The sequence below is a fragment of the Cryptomeria japonica genome, chromosome 10, assembly GCF_030272615.1.
Source record: "Cryptomeria japonica chromosome 10, Sugi_1.0, whole genome shotgun sequence".
NCBI lineage: Eukaryota > Viridiplantae > Streptophyta > Pinopsida > Cupressales > Cupressaceae > Cryptomeria > Cryptomeria japonica.
The window spans coordinates 9,904,699-9,921,229 of NC_081414.1; positions in this window are offsets into that span (position 1 = coordinate 9,904,699).

A 16,531-nucleotide genomic window follows, 5' to 3' on the forward strand; every position below is an offset into this window, starting at 1 on the left:
AAGAGATTGAACAGAACGATGAAGGAAATAATTATTTTCTTGATGATGAACACATTCTAGATGAGATGTCTTGTGATCCAAGTTTGGAAAAAGATCCGTCACATTATGCATGTGTTGAGGAAGATGAAGCCATATTAGCTCATAAGGATACATGTCAAAATAAAGTTTAAGATGAAGTGAGTAAGGAAGAAAAAGAAGATTGCATCCATCGATGCAATGACCATTATCAAGATTATCATAACAAGAAAGAAATCCTTCATCAATCTGAAAACAAGGAGCTTGAAGATGATGAATCGAATTCTTTCCGGGCATATGTGCAGCCCAAGAATGAAGAGAATGGTGAAGAGGAGATGCATAAAGATGAATCTCAGGTAGTCTTTATTTCCAGTTGGTTTCTCAATACTCCAGATGATGACTTTCTTTGTGGAGAAGACATTCCTATTATTCCATCACCAGTCGATGGATATGATAGTAGCATTGATGCTGTCAATGTTTTAGTAACTTCTGAGCAATCTTTCATTACCATGACCAATGGAGAGGCAACCACAAGTGGAACTTTGCAAATATCTTCTTTTCATTCAGAAATGGAGACATTTAATTTTGAAGATATTGATGAACTTCCAGATCAGCCCCAAGTGAAAGAAGATGAAACACTAAGAATCCAACCTTTATCATACATGTCACCTAAATATGAAGTTTTAAAATCTCATGAAGGGTGTGATGGAGAGGAATCATTGGGATAAAATAAAATAAAAAGTTATGCAAATATCTATGAACAGGTTGAAGATGAAAACTATGAAGATATCTCAACAAATGTCCCTATCTTGATGGAACAAAAAACTGGAAGTGTGGTGTCTTCTTCAATTTTGCATTTCATGGATAAAGAACTCTTTGAAGTCCTCCTGATAGAAGAAAAAGAAAACATCATCACACAAGACGATCCTATGCTCCTGGAAGTTGATTTTTAAAAGTCAAATTCAATATTTGCATTGACAAAAGCTTCTTCATGTCACAAACTATATGAAGGTTGTCCGATTCATGGGTTAATGTCTTCCAATCCAGATCATTGAAAGGATCTTCAGATAGAGAAGGCTGATATGCTTAATATGATGCCAGAACATATAATCAATATCATAGAAAGTGATACCCAAATCATTCAAGAGAGCCTGCAGATTTATGATGAGATATGGTTGTTTGGTTCATTGGACAAAGATGTTTCTCATCTTATACATGTTGATCTTGCCAACCTACTTTGCTTACATGTGTCACATGGATGCACACCACTTTTCCATATAGGTGTCTATTTCTCCCAACCCATAAATGGTTTTGTATGATCATCCTCGCGAAATTGGAGGTAGGCTTTGCCTATCATGTACATATTTAGTCTGAAGTTTTGGTTGTGTTTGTCTCATTTTTGGTTTGTGTCTGGCCTCTCCAATAAGTCTCTTTTGTTGATTCTCCTTGCCTCTGTTACCCATTGGATAAGGCACTAATCATCTTCAAAACCTCTGGTTTCATCCTTCATTCCTTACGGTCTTTGTCCCCAGTCAAAGCCAGTTGTTAGCCCCCATTTTAAACACATCAAATTTTAAATTTTTGTGTCAATTATCTTCACAATTAGAGATCCCAAGTCAATCATACACCACCTTGATCAAGTTAGTGTTGTCATTGAAGCTTAAAATGGAAAATAAATGAGCACCTAGATATCCTTGCACACATGCAAACTAAATATATTATTGTTGATCGATGAAATGATATCATCGACAAGTTTGTGTGTTTTCACAAGTTGGCAAACTTGTTAAAATTACCAAAGGCACAATACACAATGGTTTGGCAAAGACAAGATAAACACTTTTGTTTGTTCATCTTCCCAAAGTTACCGATGAAGTGAAGATGGGAGCAGTCGATGAAGTAATATTGGCAAGTTCGCCAACTTTGCAGAGTATAGAAAAAAACCGATGCACACTCACACTTGTTTTGAGAGTTCTTCAAGAAGCCAATAGGAAAAGTTAGTTATCATAACTAACTTGAGATATGTCCCGCATAAAGCCGATTGCACCATTATTTGTCATCTTCTCTGCTAGTGTTGAAATGGGTGATTTGGCAAACGTTATGGATATCCATCAAAGCATCTTGTATAGTGACAAGTTGTACAAATTGAATAAGATTTTGATGGACTTGCGGGTGATCATTCATCCACCGAATGAGGAGGAGTTGTTAGAAATTAACATGTTTGTGATAAAAAAGAAACGATCGATATGTAAGTTAGTTATTATAATTGACTTATTACAAATGCATTTGAAGTTATCGAATGGGAAAGGTAAGAAATACGAAGAAACTCTATGCTAACATCATTTGTTAGTTGTGAAACCGAATCCCACCAAATCTCTGCAATTATGGAAGACATGCATGCGCAATATGTAAGAAGAAACTCGAGGCTCTCAAAGAGAAGTCACACTTCATAGGCCACGATCATAAGAATTTGCACAAAATATGTTTGGAGAATGATTTGACAAACTCTCAATCAAATGTCATGGAAGACATGCATGCAAAATATTTAATCATTAGCAGTGCACCCGAATTGCATGATCAAACGCTTCAAGAAGATGTCGTCTCCAGGAATGAAACCAAATGAGTATAGACTATGCACACAAAAGAGTTTGTTGAAAATGTTTTAGAAAATTTCCATCAAACACACTGTAATGATTACCGTTTCTCTGCAAAATGGATATGTTGATAAATCTTTAGAAATCTACAATCATATGCACTTCGCATGTCTAAATCGACATCTTGAACTCTTTGACAAAATGCCTCAAAGTGGATTCATCTCATGGAATGCCATGATTGCAACATAGGTGCAAAAGGTGGTAGATACGAGTGCAAAATGAGGAATCATAGACAACACATGAACCGTTTAAAACAATGCCTCAAAGAAATATGGTCTTACTAAATGCGTGATTGCAGTATATGTACACAATGGGTATATTAAAAAGTTTGGAAAACCTTTTAGTAATTGCACAGAAAGCCGAATTCTACTTCACCATGTGTGGTCGGTGGAAGGGAAGGGGCAAGCATATACGAACCATTGGAAATAATTCTACAAAGATATTTCATCCCACCGAATGCAATGAGGAAAGGAGCAAATACTAAGCCATCAAGTTGTTCCAAAGAATACCTCGAAGAGAAGTCGACTCAGGTTAATTTGGTCCCCTAGCTCGATATGTTGTATAATATACACAACATGAGTTTGTTAAAAAGGCTTTGGAAAGTTTTGAGAAAATGCACTTGGCAGGTGTAAACGTATTCATTTTCAAGCAAATGCAATCGGCAAGCACAAAGCCAAATCCACCCGCGCCTCTGCGAACTCTCTGTCTACACCAATGCTAGAGTTTAAAATAGGTTACGAACACCCATCAAAGTCTAATAGGAGACATAATTTTGTCAGATATTATAGTTGAAGACATTCATGCCATAGATCAGCACATCGACCATTTGGCAGGATGGTACAAAAAAATAATGTCTCATGGAATAGAGCATTTCCAAGTTGAGTTCATACAACCTTCACTAAAGTCCTTTCCATGTGTTCAAGACGTGAGATTTTGACAGAATGCTTCCAAGGGATTCAATCTCATGAATTCGAGGAATGCATACGAACTCTGTTAAAGATCAAAACATTCTTGAAGAGACCTTTCAAATATATGCAAATAAGTCAACCTTTAATGATAGAGTGTACAACAATTTTAATTGCAGTGGGTGAATATATTTTATTTGAAGCTATTTGGAAAAATGCTTTGGAAGGATACGCTCGAAGAAGTCTTCTCATATTACGCATACACAAAATGTGGAGACAATGTGAAATGGAAGGAAAGGTTGATCATCAATGTGATTACAGTGGATTTCTTCCAAGACCAAGTTCTTGATGATTACAAGCAGACACATTGCCACTTCGACATGGCCAATATCTCACTTCTCTCTTTGATGTTATGGGCCTCAAATTATCTCTTTTTATAAAAGTGATAGTCACTTATTACAACTACAAGTTATTATTGTGAAAGTTAGGTAAATCCTAACTTGTCTCCAAAAATGGTAGTTGTCCCAAGTGATTAACTTAGATAGTTACTTTAAGTGATTCTCCTAGGGTAGTTATCCTAAGTAGTTGCGAGGTAATTATTTCAAGTGATCACTTGGGTAGTTATTTTAAGAACTTATGCTAAGGGATTGTGTTAGGTGGTTATCCTAAGTGTTTTCTTATGATAGTTATCTTAAGTGGTTATTGTAAGTGGTTACATAAAGTAGTTAGGCTAGGTGGTTATGAGGTAGTTATTCTCTCAAGCCTATAAAGGCAAGGCCAATTCATTTGTAAGGGGGATACAGGGACAAAGGGGAGACTATGGAGAAATTGTTAGAGAAATAGTTTGATGAATTTTGTGTTTTCACTTTTTATAGAAGAGTTCTTGAGATTGTATAATTTCATGAAGATAATAAAGGATGCATTTAACTCGTATGTGCTAGATGTGCTTCTTAAGTTATTATTACTAATTTTTTGTATGTCAAATTAGTGATATATTTTGTCTATGTGCAAATCATTTTTCATCTATTGGAATGCTTACAGTTCATGCAATTAATGTAATGAAACACAATCATGCTTTGGATGTGCTAGAGTTACCCATCTCTTCGTATGTTGAGATATTTGTGAGTTAAACTTATATTGTGCTTAAATCCCCCTTTGTAATTGTTATCTGTTGTGAAATCTAAATCAGTATTCGTATGTCTATTGTTGGGGTTTCTGTTCTTTATATTTCTTAGTTCTATATTTTCTCATTTATGTACCTTCAGGTTAAAAGTACACAAAAAAATCTCAAATACCCCCATCATACGAGGGAGATTCCCCTCTCAAACGTAGAGGAATATTGCAGATTGATTGCAATATCTCCAACTGTTGGAACGGATGTCATTGCTCTTCGAGCGAACATGGTCAATTTTAAAAGAGAATTTAAAGTGACAAATCTATTTACCAACAGGTTGTCATTGATTTCAAACTTGTTCTAGATAGTTGTTGGTCTGGAATGTTTATGGTTCAGAGATATCTTGCTGTGTTGGTGTTGTAGTTGTTCTATTGGTTGTTTCATAAGTGTTCGATTTCAGAATGTGTTGCTGATATTGTTTGATATGTTATCTTCTATGGTTATGTTTTTGGTATTATGGATGAGTTGGTTTTGTAGTCCCGAAATATCTGTGTGTTCTCTGGATGTTGTGGCATTATTCATACCCAGTTGTGATATTCTATGTTAAACCTATATTTGGGTCCAGATATGATTTGTGGAAGGTTATTGGATGTGTTATGGGTCTCATCATAGCGTGTAGAGATCCAGATAAGAGTTATTTGCATTGGAGGATATTATTAACCTTTGATTGTCCATATGGATGCGTTGCGTGTTGGGATGTTGAAGTTTTTCTTCTAGTGATTGCGGATTGGTGGATTGATCTTTGGAATGTGTTTTGGTCCCCTCTTTCTGCCGGAGTGGTTTAGAAGGTATATTTTTGTTTCAGGCCGACTTGGTTCAAGTTTTGATGATCTATCTTGTCTATAAAAAATGTTGTGTGTATAGAGAGAATGTGTGGAAGATAGAGGAAGTATGTGATGTGAAGATAGTTAAATAAATTCAGTGAAGAGCAAAGAAGAAGAGTTGTGATTGAATGATATGTGAGTTGTTTGAGATTGTGGTAGAGGTATGAGACAGAGTGTTGACAGTTGTGGTCTGAGTTGTGTGAGTTGATGTTGGTTGCTTGATGCAGAATTCAAAGACAACTTCATGATCATGAGATCCTTCTTTTCAAATTATTTTTGTATCTTGCCTTGTTGTAGTTAGATTTAGGTTTGGAGATCCTCTTTTTGTATCTTGCCCCAAAATTAGTTAGCCTTGGTTTGCAAGTCTGGAGCAATAAATTCATTCATTGTAATCTGATATTCATAGTGGATATATTTTATGGGTAAGTGCTCACCATGGTTTTTTCCTATTTGATTTTTCTACATAGAAAATCTTGGTGTTCATGTGTTTTGTTTATGTTTGGGATTAATTGTTCATGTGCCGCATTTTTTGTTCAAGACTGATTCGCCTCCCCCTCTCAGTCCTGCCTTGGGTTCAACAATTGGTATCAGAGCGAGGTTCCTCTTGAGTAAGCTTAACCACTTGAGGTAGATCCGGAGTGTTGAGCACTATGTTTGAAGAAGAGTTGACTGATATGTGTGCTTTAGATCAAGGTGATTGTGATGATGTTGAAGGAGTTGTCGATATAGGAGGAGAACTGGCTGATTTGGATGAGTGCAGAGACAAATGTAAGAAGATAGTTTAAAACATTTCATTCTTAAGGGGTTTATTAAACAAAGGAAGAAGACTATTGATGAATATGAAACAAAGTTGGATGAGAAGACAAAAGTGTTCAAAATTGGAAGAAGTGGTGATTCTAAAAAAGGAACTCAAAGAAGCTAAGATCATATTAGTAATGGCATAAGTTTGAAAGGTTGAAAGGAGATTTAAAAATCTATCTTGCAGTTTCAAAGTAATGAAGAATTTGGTGAATGCTCGAAGATCAATGAAGAGAAAGAGAAAGAAGTGAAGAATACTACTGATGATAAGAAGAATTTCATGCCTAACTAGAGTTTAGAATATCTATGATGGACCAGAGACCTATTCCTGTTTCTTCCATGTATTTATCTTTCAAAGGAAATTTCTTTTCATGTAATCTAGTAGGGCAGAATGCAAATGAGTGTAGAAATTAGATAAGGAGATATTATTTTGATGGAAATTATCATTATTGCAATAAGTTTGGACAAAAGGCTAGTGAATGTAGAAGCAAAATGAATATGAACAAAAATGTCAGATCTTTCAATGGATATTGCTATGCTTGCAATGGATATGGGCACAAAGCTATTATATGTGGTATGAATAAGAATTCATAAGAGATATGAATGGGAACACTATGAAGAATGGTCTGGTATGCTATAAGTGTAATATTGTTGGGCATATTGTAAAGTTTTGTAAATTTAGTAAAGGAAATTCTATTGGTCTGAAGAATGTAGTGGACTCTAACAGAAAATGAAAGTTTTCATGGGTAAAGAAATCTGAAGAGAAGACTGAAGGAAATGTTGAAGGTGGTTTGACATCTGCGTGGATGCAATTCCCTCTTCTGGTAATTGACTCAGACATTTGGGGGGAGCTTTAATGAAAACATATTTCGATCCCTCCTGGTTTGATGTTGAGCTTCTCTTAGTATGGCAGATGTGTGTGGTGATTTTTCAAAGGTTCTAAACATATCTTGGGATCCAGATGTGATTTTAGAAGGTTCGACAAATTGTGTATCAGATTTTTGAAAACCTAACTTGTGAGTATTTATTTATGTGATTTTGATTATTTGTGCACTTGTGATTTAGAAAGCAAAGAAGAGAAAAGGTTGCAGAGAAGTGATTTGGCAGGATGTCAAAAATTGTAAGTATCAATGATAATACTAGACCTGAATATGAATTGAAACCCTTCATTCTGTCGGATGAGATCGAGTTAAAGGAGACTAATGTGAAGTTTAGAGCTATAATTTTCCATTGCATAAGTGATTTAGTGTTTGGTAGAGTAAAAGGATTGAAATAAGATATAACTGTGTGGAACAAGGTGTGTTTGGCATTTGAAGGAGATCCGAAGACAAAATAGGTTACGCTGATGAATCTGAAGCAGAAGTATGAATATATGAGAATGATTGAAGATGAAGGTGTTGAGAACTATATTCATAGAGTGATTGAGCTTGCTAATGGTATTAGAGTTGCCAATGGACATTTGGATGAATGTAATGTTGTTTAGAAGATCTTGTCAACCTTACCAAATCCTACAAAGCAATAAGGTGTGCCATTCAAGAAAGCAATGACTTGAGAAAGTATACTATTGATTAGCTTACGAATACCTTTTCAACCTTTAAAATTTTAGAAATGGGAGAAGAGAAAAGAGAAAAGAGAAAAAAGAAAAGAGAAAAGAGAAAAGAAAGAAGCAACATTTAATATTTCAAGACACGATGATCTAGAATGTAGTGGAGGATTGGATGAAGTTGAAGCAAACTTTGTGAGAAGATTGCAGTGAGGCACTGGAAAATACAAAGGTAAGCTACCTTTGAAATGATTTTCTTGTGGTAGACTTGGACATTATGCTTCTCACTGCACTTACAGGGAAGATTATAAGAGATCAGATGATGATGAGAAGATAAATAAAAATAGGAAGCACAACTTTAACAAAAGAGAGAAGAACAATTTATGTTCTATAGAGGAACATACATTTGAAGATGAGATTGATGATGATTTGAAAGAAGAATAATTGTTTTTAGCAATTGAAGAAAAGGAGAATGCTTCAGACAAACCATAAGAGGATAAGATATTCAATATTGCATTGCATGAAAAGATAGAACCGAATACATGGATCATTGATTTTAGATGTTCAAATCATATGACTAGTGATAAAGATGGGTTTATTAATCTCAGGAGATATGATGGTGGATCGGTGAAATTTGTCAAAGAAGATAAAGCAAATATTTGAGGTATTGGAAGTGTTTCTATTGATGGTAAGTATTAAATTGATGATGTTTATTATGTTGAAGGATTAAAACATAGTCTGTTAAGTGTTAGTTAGATGTGTAGAAAAGGTTATGAAGTTTTGTTTAGTATAATTGGATGTGTGATAAAAAAAGAGAAGACTAGTAAAAGAGTTGTAGATTGAATTATAATAGGTGGAAATACATACTACATCAAGGATAAGAGAGAAAGAAAATGTCTTCTAGCATAGAAGGTGGAGATTGTTCCAACAATTATAGAGAAGCCAAGTGATTCAGAAGAGAGCAAGGAGAAGGAATCAAATGATAAATAAGAAGAAGAATAAGAAGAGGAAGACTCAACAAAAGTTATTGCTAAATATGTCTAGAAGCATTATTTAGAAAACCATATAATTGGAGACAAGACAAAAGGTGTTCAGATAAGAAAAAATATTGTTGAAACTTAAGAACAAGCCAATTATTGTTCTAAAACTTATGATGAAGCGAATCAAGATGAGAATTGGGTAAAAGCAATGGAAGAAGAACTAAATCAAATACAAAAGAACAAGACTTGGGAACTGGTACCTAGACCAATGGACAAGAATGTGATAGGAACTAAATGGGTGTTTAGGAACAAGATAAATGAGCAAGGACAAGTTACAAGGAATAAAGCGAGATTGGTATGTAAAGGATATTCTTAGGCGGAAGGCATAGACTTTGAAGGAACTTTCTCTTTGGTAGGAAGGATGGAAGCTATATGTATGTTTCTTGTATTTTCTACTTACAAGAACTTTAGAGTTTATCGGATGGATGTCAAATCAACATTTTTGAATGGAGATCTAGAAGAAGTATACATTGAGAAACCAGATGAGTTCAGACTTACTGAAGATCCAAATATGTTGTGCAAACTGAAGAAAGAATTGTATGGACTCAAACAGGCACCTAAGGCCTGGTATGCAAGATTAGACAAGTATTTATTTCAACAAAATTTCTAGAAAGGTACAACGGACAATAATCTTTATTTCAAGATTGATGGAGATAAGTTATTGATTGTTATAGTTTATTTTGATGACATTATATTTGGAGGAAATGATAACCTATGTAAAGAGTTTGCTAAAGAGATGCAAAAAGAATTTGAGATGTCAATGATTGGTGAGTTATCCTTCTTTCTTGGGTTGCAAGTTATTCAATTTTAAGATGTAATTTTTATCTCACAAAGCAAGTATGTGAAAGAGATGTTGAAGAAATTTGGTTTTGATGATTGTAAACCGGTTACAACTTCTTTAACCATTGGATACAAGCTGAGCAAAGATGATGAGTCTATGAAGGTTGAATAGAAGAAGTACATATTGATGATTTGTGAATTGTTATATTTAACTACATCTAGACTAGATATCATGCAGGTTGTGTGTTTGGTGGCTAGGTTTCAATCAAATATGAAGGTGACGCATGAGCAAGCTATGAATTTTTTTTTAAGATATTTGAAAGGTACTGTGGATTTTGGACTTTGGTACAAAAAAGGTGGAGATTTCATGTTGAAAGATTACATTGATGCAAATTTGGTTGGAAGTATTGATGACCAGAAGAGTACTGGTGGTGGTGCTTTCTTCTTAGGAGACATATTGGTCTCCTGGTTTAGGAAGAAACAAGATCCAGTCTCCCTATCTACTGCTGAAGTAGGATATATTGCAAAAGCATCTTGTTGTACTCAAGTAATATGGATGAGATAGACTCTTAAAGATATCAAGGTAATATATGATGAAGCAATTCCTATTATGTGTGGTAACACAAGTGCAATAAACATTTCAAAGAATCTGGTTATGCATTCAAGAACAAAACACATTTCAATTAGATATCACTACTTAAAGGAAAAGGTTGCTGAGAAGGAAGTTCAATTGGAATACATTTCTACAAAGGAATAGGTTGCATATATTTTCACTAAGGTATTGGCAAAGGATACATTTGAGGTTCTTTAGGAGAAGCTTGGGGTTATTGCCACTCCTTCTAGTTAGATACATTTTTGGAGATGCATCTTTCCAAGGGGACCCTTCATGCCTATTTCTTTTCCTGGATTGATGTTGTGGCTGCTCTTAGGGGGAGCGACAGAGTGTATAGTAGTGTCGTGGCCTTTGTTTTTGATGGAAAAGGGGGAGAGATAAAATAGTTTTTGTAGTGTTTCAAATAGAGAAGTATTGTTTTGCAGGTTGGTTGAGTGTTGAGTTTAGTCAAGTGTTGCCATCAATGACAAAGGGGGATATTGTTGGAAGTATGTGTTGTTGTGGTTGTCATTGATGCCAAACTTCATGTTGTTCTGAATAGTTGTTGGTCTAGAATGTCTGTGGTGTAGAGATATCTTGTTGTGTTGGTGTTGTAGTTGTTTTATTGGTTGTTTTGAAAGTGTTCGGGTCCGGAATGTGTTGCTAATGTTATTTGATATTGTTATCTTCTTTGGTTATATTTTTGGTATTATGGATGAGTTGGTTTTGTAGTCCGAAAATATCTTTGTGTTCTCCAGATGTTGTGGCATTATTCATACCCAGTTGTGATACTCTATGTTAAACCTATCTTTGGGTCCGGATATGATTTGTGAAAGGTTATTGGTGTTGGTATATGTGCAGAGTTTGATGACATGATAGGATTGTATGTTGTCATTGATGTCAATATGCTGAAGTATGAACCAGTATATTGAAGTAAGAAAACTGGCAAGAGAACTGGTATGATGGTATGAAGTGAACCGGTATATGCAAAAAGGTGAACTGGTATGTTGGAATGTGAACCGGTATATGCAAAGCTTGTATCGGGGTTTCATTTGATATGACTACCGGTTGGTAGTCTCAGCTTCAGGGTTTCCGGTTGATGCATTCCAAGTCTGTGTGATTCGACCGACGACATCCTGTGATGAGTTAGCATTGAAATGAAGATCAGATCATGCTGCCACGTCAGCCTTGTGTGCGTGAAGAATCTTCTTGAGGATCTTGCATGAAGAAGATTGATTCTATCTACCTTGAGAATGTGCAAAATCTTAGTAAACGGTGGAGAGCGCGTGATGGGTTATCAGCTTCCAGAAGCGGTGAAGAACGGATGATGGAGATCATCTTGAGATTTGTTCAAGATTGTTTTACCCTATGTAATATGATTAAACGGTCAGGATTGGACCGACTGCATTGTTAACCTAGATGCTTAGGGTTTTAGGTTTTGGCTACCGACCTAAATGTTATCTATAAGGTCGATGATGATTCTCATTTGAAGTTGTTGGCAAATGAATGTGTGTGAAGTGATTCTTGCTAGACTGGAGCAGTGAGTAGAGATCTGCAGAGTATGATTGCAGATGTAAAGGAACTGAAGCGGATCTGCCTTGGCATTAAGTGCTGTTATCAGATTAGTGTATTACCTGTTGACTTCTAACCATTTCAGCAGATGGAAAATCCCTTTACCGGGTAGCTTTAACAGGCTTTTTGTAAATCCTTTAACAGGGTGACTCAAAATTATTGAGTTCTTCAAATCCTCTTGCGAGGTAACCTTTAACATGGTTTTAACCTTTAACCAGGTATTTAGCCATCCCTTAACCGGGTGATCCCTAGTAGGATCGGTTCCTAGCAGAACCTGTTGTAAAGTCTTTAACCTGACTAGGATCCTAACAGAGCGAGCTTCAGAAGAGTTCAAGAACAACTTGTAGGTATTCATCCCCACCATGGTTTTTCTTAGTTGGGTTTCCACGTGAAAAATAAGTGTGTCATGTGTGATGCTTTTTCATGTGATGTTTTAGTTTTTTCTGTTAAGCGGTAATGCAAGCTGATCTAGTGGTCATTATATTTCTGATGTATTACCTGTTTAAGCATATGGGTGAAGTGGAAATGAGATATTAGGTTTTGTGAAGATCTTAGTGTTATCGGTTTATGACTTTTACAGTCACTGTGTTTTATCAGTATTGCCTTGATTTAGACCGGTGATGTTGTTTACCAGTTAGTGCAGTCTTTGTAGTTTAAGTTGTTGGAGAAATTTTTGTCTATACTGATTCACCCCCCCTCTCAGTATCTGTTGAGTATTTACTATTCATAATTATTCATCAATTGGTATCAGAGCCTCCTCTAGGTCCTCTGTGTTGTAAGCTTAACCGCTTGAGGAAAATATCCTATTCTAATGATGAAGAGGGAAGGTCCTAAGTTCATCAGAGATAAATTTAAGATATGGAAGGACAAAATGAAGATATACATTAAAAGCATGGGTGCTCAATGCTGGAACTATGTTGAGAATACTTATGTTGTCCCTACCGGTACTCTCACTGATGATCAAAGAAGAGAAATTCAGGAGAATGGGCAAGTCATGGAAGCTCTTATCAACAGTCTATTTGATATTGAGTTTATAGATGTTTAGGATAAAGACAATGCCAAAGATGTATGGGATATTCTGGAGTCTATCTATGGTGGTGATGAGCATGTGAAGCAAGCTAAGGAAGAAAGACTTAGAGGAAAGTTTAAAGACGTGCGGATGGTTTAAGGAGAGACCATTCGACAATATGGGATAAGGATTAAAACTGTTGTTGGAGACATCAAGAGTGCAAGAGGTACAATGGATGATTCCACCATTGTTAGCAAAGTTTTGAGATCCTTATTACCGGTCTATGCAATAAGGGTTTCTGCTATTCAGGAGTTGAGATCTATTGACAAGACAAAGGTATCCCTAGATTCTATCATTGCTAAGTTGACTGCATATGAGCTAAACAATTATGATGGAAGTGTTCAGAAGACTGATTCAACCTTTAGAGCATCTGCTGCACTATCTAGAAAGGGAAAAGAAGCTAGTACTAGCTATGAACCTAGACAAAATAGAGATATGGATGATGAGGAGATCCTGATGGAATTTGAAGCTCTTATTGCCAAGAGACTTCCTAAAGGAACTGGAAAATACAGAGGTAAGCTCCCTTTGAAATGCTTTTCTTGCAATAGGATAGGACACATTGCCATCAACTATCCCAACAGTGATAATAAGGACAAACTAGAGAAGTTTAAAAAGTTCAAAGAAGGAAATAGGAGAAACTGTCTTTTTGCAGTCGATGAAGGTGTAACTGATGATGAATCAGAAGATGAAGAAAGTGAAGACATAGTATTTGTAGCTGTTAAGGAAGATGTGTCAGACAAGAAGGCTCTTGTCTCCTGCTTTGATACTTATAATGAGTGGATTATTGATAGTGGATGTTCTCACCACATGATTGGTGACCGGAAAAAGTTTCTGTCTCTGGAAGAGTATGATGGAGGTGTAGTCCGATTTGGTAATGATGCACCATGTATGGTTAAAGGCAAAGGGTCCATCTCTCTAAATGGAAAAAGTAGTATTGATAATGTGTATTGGGTAGAAGGTCTCAGGCATAACCTTTTGAGTGTTGCTCATCTGAATGATAAAGGACTCACTCTGTAATTCAAAGATGGAGTGTGCAAAATAAAAGGAAAGAGTGGTGACCTGATGACCACCGATATGCAGACCAAAGGTAACTTATTTTAGTTAAATACAAATATCTGTCAATGTCTAATGGCTAAGTTTGATGACAGTTGGATATGGCATAGGAGACTCTGCCATGTAAATTTTGATAATATTGTGAAGGCCAGTAAGATCAAGGCAGTTAGAGGATTGCTTGTGCTGAACAAACCGGAGAATCCTTTGTGCAGAGAATGTCAACTGGGGAAAATGTCTTCCTCAACCTTCAAAGGTAAATCTTTCACAGTAGATAATTTACTTGATCTTGTGCATACTGATTTGTGTGGTCCTATGAAAACTAGGAGTGTTCAGGGAGATAGGTACTTTATGATTCTTATTGATGATTGCTCAAGAATGATGTGGGTCACATTCTCGAAAGACAAGTATGAATCTTTTGGAAAGTTTAAAGCCTTTAGAGCACTAGTTGAAAAGGAACTTGCGGTAAGAGAATCAAATGCCTTAGAACCGACCAAGTAGGCGAGTTCACTTCTAGAGAATTCAATAAGTACTATGAAGAGAATGGCATCAAGAGGCAACTGTCTGCCCCCCGGACTCCACAACAGAATGGCCTAGCAGAAAGGAACAACCAGACTGTAGTTGAAGCTGCCAGAACGATGCTGATTCAAAGGAAGGTTGCTCACAGCGGTGAGCACTGCAATCTACACTATGAACCGTGTGCTCATTAAGAAAGGTAAGGATAAAATTCCTTATGAGTATTGGACTGGTAAGACTCCAGTAGTAAGCTACTTTAGAGTGTTTGGTAGCAAGTGTTATATCAAGAGAAGTGAATACCAGAACAAGTTTGATGCAAAATGTGATGAGGGAATATTTCTAGGGTATTCCACCAAGAGCAAAGCTCTAAAGTGTTTTAACAATAGGACTCAAAGAATTGTTGAAAGTATCAATGTTAGAGTTGATGAAACCTTTGAGAAACCTGAGTAAACTAGTAGCAAGCGAGCGGTAGATGAACCAGATGTAACCTTCTGGGAACTGGTTGCAAAGCAACCAAGTACAAGTAACAGTGCTCCTACACTAGTAGATGCTGATGAAGATGAGGATGAAGAGGAAAAGAAAGAGGAATCATTTAAGATCATTCCTCGGTATGTAAAGCTACATCATGATCCAAAGCAGATCATAGGGGATAAGGATGCAAGAATACTTACAAGAAGAAAGGTCAAAGAGAATTCTTGCATGATTTCTGAATTTGAGCCCAAAACATTTAAAGAGGCACACAAAGATGAAGACTGGATTAAGGCTATGGAAGAGGAACTTGACCAGATAAAAAAGAATGGTACATGGTCTTTGGTACCTAGACCTGAGCACAAAAATGTTATTGGCACCAAATGGGTTTTTAGAAACAAGCCGAATGAAGATGGCACAGTGGTAAGAAACAAACCAAGATTGGTATGTAAGGGATATGCTCAAGAAGAAGGAGAAGACTATGGAGAAACCTTTGCTCCAGTAGCTAGATTGGAAGGAGTTCGAATGCTACTTGCATATGCAGCCTTCAAGGGATTCAAAGTGTATCAGATGGATGTGAAATCTGCATTCCTGAACGAAATACTTGAAGAGGAAGTGTATATAGAGCAACCAGATGGGTTTTCCCTATCAGAAGATAGTGATATGGTATGTAGGCTACATAAAGCCTTGTATGGATTAAAGCAAGCACCTAGAGCATGGTATGAATGTTTACACTCCCATCTTGTGAAGATTGGATTTGACAGAACAAGTCAAGATAGCAATATCTATCTGAAGTCAAAAGGAGATCAAATTCTGATCTGTGAAGTGTTTGTTGATGACATAATTTTTGGTGGAGATGACAAGATGAGCCATGCATTTGCAGATGAAATGAAGAAGGAATTCGAGATGTCACTAATCAGAGAGATTAAGTTCTTCATTGGACTACAGATTCAATAAATGAAAGATGGTATCTTTATCACTCTGTCCAAGTATGTCAAAGAGATGTTGAAGACCTTTGGCATGAAAGACAACAAACCGGTTGGTACACCGATGACCAGTTGTAAATTGTCAAAAAGAAGATGACCCATCGTTGGTGAATGAGAAGGAATACCGATCAATGATTGGTAAGTTGCACTATGTAGTACACAGTAGACTGGACATTGCACATGCAGTAGGCATTGCTGCTTGTTTTCAAAAAAGTCCAAGAGAATCCCATTTGGTAGTAGTCAAGCGGATTCTTAGATATCTGAAGGGAACTATAGATTATGGATTGTGGTATCCATATAGTACTGATTTCAATCTCAAAGTATTCACAGATGTCGATTGGGCTGGTAATGTGGACGACCAGAAGAGCACAACCGGTGGTGCATTCTTTCTCAGTGGTAGACTAGTCTCATGGATGAGCAAGAAGCAGAGTTGTATCTCTCAGTCTACAGTAGAAGCAAAATATGTAGCAGCATTTATGAACCGTACTCAGACAATTTGGATGAAGCATGCATTAAGTGGTTTCAAAGTCCCTGTATCTGAATCGGTG